Below are 9,367 nucleotides of genomic sequence, written 5' to 3'. Positions count from 1 at the left end.
GGCACTCCTTCCCTCTTCCAGCCTGCAGGTTCCTCCTTGGGCAAGGTGCAACAGCTGCTTTGAACACCCCCCTCCACAATCAGGGTCACATGAAACCATGGGAGCAGTGGTGGATGGCCGTAGAAGCAGCTGACGCATGGAAGTTGGAAGTCCTCATTATGCAACCACTGACACCAAGCAGACAGTCTTGATAATGGCTGCCAGCTGCCATTGATAGTATTGATAATCCACCTTGTAAAAGCTCTGCCAGAAAGAAATGGCAAACCACTTCAGTAGAAAAATTTGCCCAGAACAATCATAGTTATGGGAAAGAACATGATTGCCCAGGTCATATGACATGGCAAATAACAAATAAACAACCATGCTAGTGTACAAGAGATAGAGGGAGTCTCTGCAGGGAGCTATCAGAAGAGCCTCTCGTGAAGTAATAAGACAAAGTTCTGCTTTGAGATAATAGGAAAAAGCAAAACAGATTTATTCTCCCTAACCACTTCACTGCTCCTCAACATGCTGCCGACAAAGAGATACGACAACTCCTGCGATCAGAGACTTGGCAATAAGATAAGCATGTTCTAGCCCATGTCAGAGATTACCCTCCGGGAAATAGAGATGTGCAGGATCACCAATCCAGATTAAGTCAAGATTTACACTTTGTTAAATGGTATTAACCATATAATAACCATATAACAATTACAGCATGGAAACAGGCCATCTCAGCCCTTCTAGTCCGTGCCGAATCCCACCTAATCTCTCACCTAATCCCACTGACCCGCACTCAGCCCATAACCCTCCATTCCTTTCCTGTCCATATACCTATCCAATTTTACTTTAAATGACAATACTGAACCTGCCTCTACCACTTCTACTGGAAGCTCATTCCACACAGCTACCACTCTCTGAGTAAAGAAATTCCCCCTCGTGTTACCCTTAAACTTTTGCCCCTAACTCTCAACTCATATCCTCTTGTTTGAATCTCCCCTACTCTCAATGAAAAAAGCCTAACCACGTCAACTCTATCTATCCCCCTCATTATTTTAAATACCTCTATCAAGTCCCCCCTCAACCTTCTATGCTTCAAAAAATAAAGACCTAACTTGTTCAATTTTTCTCTGTAACTTAGGTGCTGAAACCCAGGTAAAATTCTAGTAAATTTTCTTCGTACTCTCTCTATTTTGTTGACATCTTTCCTATAATTTGGTGACCAAGAAAAGTAAAACACAATACTCCAAATTTGGCCTCAACAATGCCTTGTACAATTTTTACATTACATCCCAACTCCTATACTCAATGCTCTGATTTATAAAGGCTAGCATACCAAAATCTTTCTTCACCACCATATCCACATGAGATTCCACCTTCAGGGAACTATGCATCATTCTGTGCTGTTTTTATATGAAAATAAATGAGTAACTGATTTTCTTCTTTCCTCCTTCACAAGTGTCCTCTGAATCAGATTCCATTGTTACCCAAGTGCTTTTGTTTAGTCACCTATTGCTAATTGCTAGGCCTTTAACACAATTTCCCCACAATACATGACTAATGGCTCAAGACAGCTGAAGATTTCTCCCCACTCTTCAGTAGCTGCTGCATGGGCTTCCACTAGAAGTTAACTCTTCATCTCCTATTTCTGCCTCCTCAGCCTCACCGAGATGCAGAAAGGATTTGACCCTTAGCTTCAAGCAAATACGCATCTTGACTAGTCTGTGAGTTCTCAATTTAATAATCTTTTGCACACCTCACAACATCACCCAAGAGGCTTGCAAATGAAGGTGGCAAGACAATGGTAGCAGCAGGTCCTCATTGGAGACCAAGGGGGGAGAAGCACCTCAGCACCTCCTAACAATATATGCAAGGCATCAGCCAATTTCTGCTGACCTCCTGCATTGAGAACTTACAGAGCCTTTCTGCTGTCCTGTTTTCATACATCATAGAACATTTAAACACTTAGACAAATCTTTCAGAGAGATCCAAACACTGCTAAATCAAATGTTACAATTAAACAGCACAACTGACCTAAAGTGTGACACGTATTGCCAAACACAGCATTGCTTTTCATTAAAAAGACTATTGTGTTGCCCTTAAGGCTTTCCATTTGTTTATTATATTTTTGCTTTAGTAATTTGTTTGTAATCATTTTCTAGTTAAAGTTAAGGTTGTTGAAAGTAAATTCGTTGTCTGTGATATATCGTGGCATGCCATGACGTCACACCCGGTTTCGCTGCGTCCTGTGGGAAAATACCGGTTTGGAGAAACAGGAAGGAGGGGGCTTGTGTGTGCAGGATCAGCGTGAAGAAAAATTTTCTTTCTACGCACTAGAAACATCATAGAAGCAATGCCGTAAGTTCATAAGATAATCGATATGTTGAAGTAAAAATGTTAACACTGATTCTGTTGAAAGTATTGACGGTTGATAAAGTTTATGTTCTTTGTTATTTAAAGAGTTGCGGATAGTTTGTGTTGAAGTGTATTTAAATCAGTTGATGGCGTAGGTAGATTCTGACTGTATGTTGTACTTTAATGTAATATAGTTTGTTGTAGTTCTATTTTTGCAAGTATTTATGATGTAAATGTGATGCCAAGAAGGAAACAAATACTATATATATTTTGTATTGTTTTATCAACAGTTTTCACCATACGTTAATATGGAAGAGTGAACAATAAACGGTTAATCTTACTGGGATCGCGCCTCATTGACTCCAGTTTATATTTGCTATTTAGTTCAGAGTTTTTACACCTGTGTGAGAACACGACAGTGAAAAGGCGGCATTACCAGGTGTTTCAAGTGCTACGATGGCATCACGATCCAGCATCAAGTCGTTGCCATCCAGCGCCAGGAGCAGTAGGGCATCAACAAATAAGACTGCCCATGCAAGAGCTAAAGCAGAAACCGCTAAGGTGCGAACCTCATATGCTGAACAGGTACCAAAACTGAAAATTGAAAAGGCTGCCAGAGAAGCCAAAAACCAAAAGGAAGCGGCTGCCAGAGAAACCAAAAACCAGTTGGAAAGGGTAAGGATAGAAGTGCTGTCGCTACACTGAGAAGCCAAAGCTGCCAGGGTGGGAACAGAGATATTAGAAAATGCTGAAGAAATGCATGTTCTGGAAGAAGTAAAATCTACTTCAGAAAGGACCAGATTGGAACGCACAAGCGATTATGTCCGATCTCAAGTGGTCTTGAAGAGTCGTTCTTCCTTTCCATACTTATTTGTTAATGTCCCATTTCATGAGGAGTCAAAGAGAAGTCCAATTGCATCACATCCATCTGAGGAAGACAATTTACCCTTACAACTTTGTGACAAATTCAAGAATGAAAGGACTGATGACAAATTCTTCTCGACACCAAACTTACCAGATTTGGCGAGAGAAGTGGCAAAGGCTGAATTCAGCACAGCAAATCCCATAACAAATGTACATCCTCAGTCATATACCCACCGACATATTCCCCCAGCCAGCATGCCACTTGTAGTTGAACCCACGGCACACTATTTAGCAAGACGAGATCTTGTCACTTCAGGACTATACCAGTTTGACGATAAGCCTGAAAATTACCGTGCATGGTATTCCTCATTCACCAACGCTATCCACGGAGTCCAGCTGTGAGCAACCCAAGAGTTGGATCTTATGACAAAATGGCTGGGAAAAGAATCATGCGAACAGGTGAGACGCATACGTTCAGTGTACATCAACAACCCCAAGCTAGCCTTACGCAAAGCATGGGAGAGACTTCGGGAGTGCTATGCGGCCCCTGAAATAATTGAAACGGCACTATTTCGACGTCTGGAAAATTTTCCTAAGGTGTCAGCCAAGGACCACACTAAGCTAAGAGAGCTCGGAATCTACTCATGGAGATTGAAGGCGCTAAAGAAGACGGCTATTTAACTGGCCTGTCATATTTAGATACTTCATACGGAATTAGACCAATCATGGACAAACTTCTATTGGGCTGCAGGAAAGGTGGGTGTCTGTTGGCTCAGAGTACAAGGAAAAGAACGATGGTCGATTTCCTCCCTTTGAGTATTTCACTAGGTTTGTGTGCAAGGAGGTGAAGAATCGAAACGACCCTAGCCTCATGAGTCAAGGTAGCAATACAATTCACACCAAGCCAGTCAAATTCACTTCGAATAATTTTAACATCAATAAACCTGTCTCAGTGTGTAAAACTGCAGTCTCTACAACTAACAATGACCCTAGCAAGAATTGTCCATTGCACAACAAACCCCACCCCCTCAAAAAATGCAGAACATTTAGGAAAAAAACTCTTTGAAGAGAGGATGGCCCTTCTCAAGGAGAAAAAAATATGTTTTAAATGCTGTTCCTCTACCTCTCATCTTGCTAGAGAGTGTATGATCCCCGTGAGGTGCTCGGAATGTAATAGCACTAATCACGATGGGGCCATGCACTCCGGTCCGTTACCGCAAACCGACAAGGCTCCTTTACCCTCACAAGAGGACAGCAGGGAGGGAGAGGATCACTCCAAGACAACTGTTGTCAGCTCAAGCTGCACAGAAATTTGCGGTCAAGGTCAGTCAAGCCGTTCTTGTTCAAAGATCTGCCTCACTAAGGTGTACCCTAAGGGAGCCAAAGACAAGGCCATCAAAGCCTATGTAATTCTGGATGACCAAAGCAATCTCACGCTAGTCAGACCAGAGTTTTTTGACTTGTTCAACGTAGAGAGTAATCAGTTTCCATACTACCTTAGAACTTGCTCAGGCAGCGTAGAAAGATATGGGAGGAAGGCAGAAGGCTTCCAGCTTGAGTCGCTGGATGGTAAAGTTGTCATCTGTCTCCCTCCGCTCTTAGAGTGCAATGAAATTTTGAATAACTGCACCGAGATCCCGACGCCAAATGCAGTGCTACACCAGCCACATCTCCACCACATTGCCAAGCACATCCCAGAACTGGATCCAAAAGCAGAAATACTCCTGCTATTAGGAAGAGACGTTCTGCAGGTGCACAAGGTCAGGCAGCAGGTCAATGGACCACACGACGCCCCCTTTGCCCAACGCCTGGATCTGGACTGGGTGGTGATAGGAGAAGTGTGCCTTGGCAATGTACACAAACTGACAGTTAACACACTCAAGACCAATGTGCTAGAGAGTGGCCACCATTCAAATTTTCAAACCTGCACAAGCTTCATGTGTATCAAGGAAGCACGACAGGGCTTGAACAAGTGTACTAAAGTAACTGACAAGAAACTGGGATGGTCAGTCTTCGCTCAAACTGAGCATGATAATAAACTTGCTCCATCAGCACAAGACATCATCTTCTTAAAAATAATGGACACCAAGGTCTTCAGAGATGAAGCAAATAACTGGGTCGCCCCACTACCTTTCAGAGAACCACGCCAGCACTTGCCAAACAACAAAGAGCAGGCAGTCAAGCAGTTCACGTCTTTGCAAAAAAGGAAACCTGAGATGCAGCAACAATACGTAGCATTCATGGAGAAGATCTTCACTAATGGACATGCTGAAGTAGCACCACCACTGAGAGAAGGTGAGGAATGCTGGTACCTGCCAACATTTGGGGTTTACCAGCCACAAAAGCCCCATCAGATCAGGGTGGTCTTTAACTCCAGTGCTCAGTGAGCTGGTATCTCCCTTAATGACGTGCTCCTCACAGGCCCCAACCTCAACAATACCCTGATGCGCTTCTGGAAAGAGAAGGTCGCAATCCCAGCAGACATCCAGCAGATGTTCCATTGCTTCTTAGTACAGGAGGACTATTGCAACTTCCTCCAATTCTTATGGCACAAGGACAATGACATTAACAAGGAAGTCATTGAGTACCAGATGAAAGTCCGCATTTTCGGCAATAGTCCATCATCTGCCATGGCCATCTATGGGCTGTGAAGAGCCATCAGAGAGGGCACACAGGAGCACAGCGATGACACCGTTACGTTTGTAGAAAGGCACTTCTATGTCGATGACGGCTTGATATCGCTACAGAAAGAAGATGAAGCAATCAATCTGCTCCGACGTACACAAGCCTCACTCACTGAGTCAAACCTCCAGTTGCACAAGTTCGCATCAAACTGTCAGGCAGTAATGGAGGCCTTTCCACACGATGACTGTGCTCCGGCAATCAAAGACCTAGATCTAGATGGAAAAACCATACCCACAAAAAGGAGTTTGGGCCTCCTTTGGGAGATTACAACAGACACATTCACGTTCTCCGTACTGACCGTGATCAAGCCATTCACCCGCCGTGGAGTTCTCTCCACTGTCAACAGTGTTTTTGATCCCTTGGGTCTACTGGCACCAGTTACAATCCAGGGAAGAGTCCTTCTCAGAGAACTTACCTCTGAGCTCTCCGACTGGGATACCCCCCTACCAGAAGACAAACTAAACAGATGGGAGGCTTGGAGAGATTCACTTCAACATCTGAAACAGCTTTATATCCCACGTAGGTGCACTGTGGACGAATTGGCCCAGGCAAAGGATGTCATCCCTAAAGCAACTCAAAGAGCAGCTTTTGCAAGGGAGTTTTTGGCCCTCCAAGTTAATAAACCAATACCAAAGGACAGCCCTTTGAGAAAACTCAGCCCGATCCTGAAGAATGATCTCATATGCATTTGAGGTTGGTTAATACACTCTGGCCTTTCAGCTGCAGAAAAGAGCCCAGTAATCCTACCCAAAGACAGCCATGTGTCCTTACTGCTCACTCGCTATCACCATGAACAGGTAAGGCATCAGGGCCGTCACCTGACAGAGGGAGCAATAAGGGCAGTGGGACTGTGGATCTTGGGAGGCAAATCACTGATCAATTCAGTACTCCACAGATGTGTAACCTGCAGGAAACTGCAAGGGAAGGTGGAAGCTCAACGTATGGTGGACCTCCCACCAGAACGCCTCAATGCCTGCCCTCCTTTTACATATGTGGGGCTCGATGTATTTTGGTCCATGGACGATCACCACTAGACGCACAAGAGGAGGACAAGCAGAGAGCAAATGATGGGCCATTATGTTTAGCTGCATGAGTTCGAGAGCGGTACACGTTGAAGTCATTGAATCTTTGGATACATCCAGCTGCATTAACGCTCTCAGGCGCTTCTTTGCACTAAGAGGCCCTGCAAAACAGTTAAGGTCTGATTGTGGCACGAACTTCGTTGGAGTGTCCAAGGAGCTGGGGATGGATAAGACGGTGCAAAGGTGCCTCAGTCAGCAGGGATGCAACTGGGAGTTCAACACACCACACGCCTCTCACATGGGAGGCACATGGGAGCGGATGATTGGTATCGTCAGAAGGATCCTTGATTCAATGTTTCTGCAGCAACACACCCGACTGACCCACGAAGTACAGTGCACGCTAATGGCAGAGGTCACAGCCATTATAAATGCACGACCATTCCTACCTGTCTCTTCTGACCCAGAAAGCCCCTTCATACTCTCGCTAATCAGTTCTGATCTCGTTGGAGACATGAATATCTACCTTTGTTACAACATAGACAAAAGTGGACAGAAACTCGCAGGAATCTTCAAGTTGGAGATCTAGTCCTGCTCAGGGACAAGCAGATCACCCGCAACTGCTGGCCAATGGCCAGGATCACTGCCACATTCCCTGGTAGGGATGGACATGTCAGGAAGGTTGAGTTGAAAACTTCTGACCAAGGTGATGTGAAAACATACCAAAGACCAGTTGCAGAGGTCATTCTACTTCTACCTAAGGACTGATTTAGAGACTGAAGTTTGTATTATGTTCATAGTGACCTTACAAAGGTCCGGCGGGGAGGCATTCATTTAATTTATTATATTTTCGCTTTAGTAATTCATTTGTAATTGTTTTCTAGTTAAAGTTAAGGTTGTTGAAAGTAAATTTGTTGTCTGTGATATATCGCGGCATGCGATGACAGCACACCCGGTTTCGCTGCATCCTGTGGGAAAATACCGGTTTGGAGAAATGGGAAGGAGAGGGCTTATGTGTGCAGGATCAGCGTGAGAGAAGTTTTCTTTCTACGCACTAGAAACATCATAGAAGCAACGCCGTAAGTTCATAAGATAATCGATACGTTGAAGTAAAAATGTTAACGCTGATTCTGTTAAAAGTAATGACAGTTGATAAAGTTTATGTTCTTTATTATTTAAAGAGTTGCAGATAGTTTGTGTTGAAGTGTATTTAAAGCAGTTGATGGCGTAGGTAGATTCTGACTGTATGTTGTACTTTAATGTAATATAGTTTGTTGTAGTTTTATTTTTGCAAGTATTTATGATGTAAATGTGATGCCAAGAAGGAAACAAATACTGTATATATTTTGTATTGTTTTATCAACAGTTTTCACCATACATTAATGTGGAAGAGTGAACAGTAAACGGTTAATTTTACTGGGATCGCGCCTCATTGACTCCGGTTTATACTTGGTGTTTAGTTCAGAGTTTTTACACCTGTGCAAGAACACTACAACTATTTAATAACACTGCCATTTTTACAGCAGTTCCTTCAGTTACTGATAGAAAATGAAATGTTTACCTTTATACTTCGAAATATCCTACGAGTTTTGAGATCACAATGTCTTTTAAACTTGTTAAAAACTGATGAATATAACTGCTGTCAACACCACAGCCATTTGCAAACATCCCTGTCCTACAAACAGCTGTGATTTGAGAGATTGGTAATAAACAAATGGCAGAGAGAATTTCTCTGATGAAGGGTTTTGGCCCGAAACGTCATCACTACCTCCTCCCACAGGTGCTGTCTGGCCCACTGAGTTCTGCCAGCATTTTGTGTTTTTATTTATTTCCAGCATCTGCAGATTCACTCATGTTGCAGAGAGAATTTCATGCAGTTCCTCTGAAAGAGGATTGGATTTAGTATTGTAAACATTTTGTGCACAGTTTATAATGGGAATTGAATCCTTAAGCTTCTAAATCAAGGGCTGGGTGTTGGATGGTGAGACAGGTTGAAGGTGAAGCCTGCTTTCCTCCTACTAAAAGGCATATGACGTCTGCATCTAGTGTGCAAGTAGCCACTATGGAAATTCTTTTTCAGCTATCTTGCTAGTCTAATGGATATTCACCAGCCAGGTCACATGAGACTTATTGCTAACCTCAGATTTCCAGCAGTGATCAAGACTTCTGGCAAGATTAAGCTTCTAAACAATATCCCTTACTATTCTTCTTGTTGTAAGCAAATAAACAATGAGGATTTATAAGCCCGTATTTAATCAATGTAAGACAATAGAGTTATGTTAATTGGCCTTTATCAAATCAGACAACAATGGCTCAACCATTTTGGCCAAGTTCAAGAAAGCTTGCAGACCAGATGGATTTTGTCACTTAGTGAATCAAACATGATCACAGCTAAATCAGTCAATAGTTGGGTTGTGTGTGTTCTGAGAGAGTCAACTCTCACAGCATTAATTTCAGGTGTCTGG

This window comes from Hypanus sabinus, chromosome 6 (assembly GCF_030144855.1).
Source record: "Hypanus sabinus isolate sHypSab1 chromosome 6, sHypSab1.hap1, whole genome shotgun sequence".
NCBI lineage: Eukaryota > Metazoa > Chordata > Chondrichthyes > Myliobatiformes > Dasyatidae > Hypanus > Hypanus sabinus.
Note: the sequence above shows the minus strand (reverse complement) of the source record.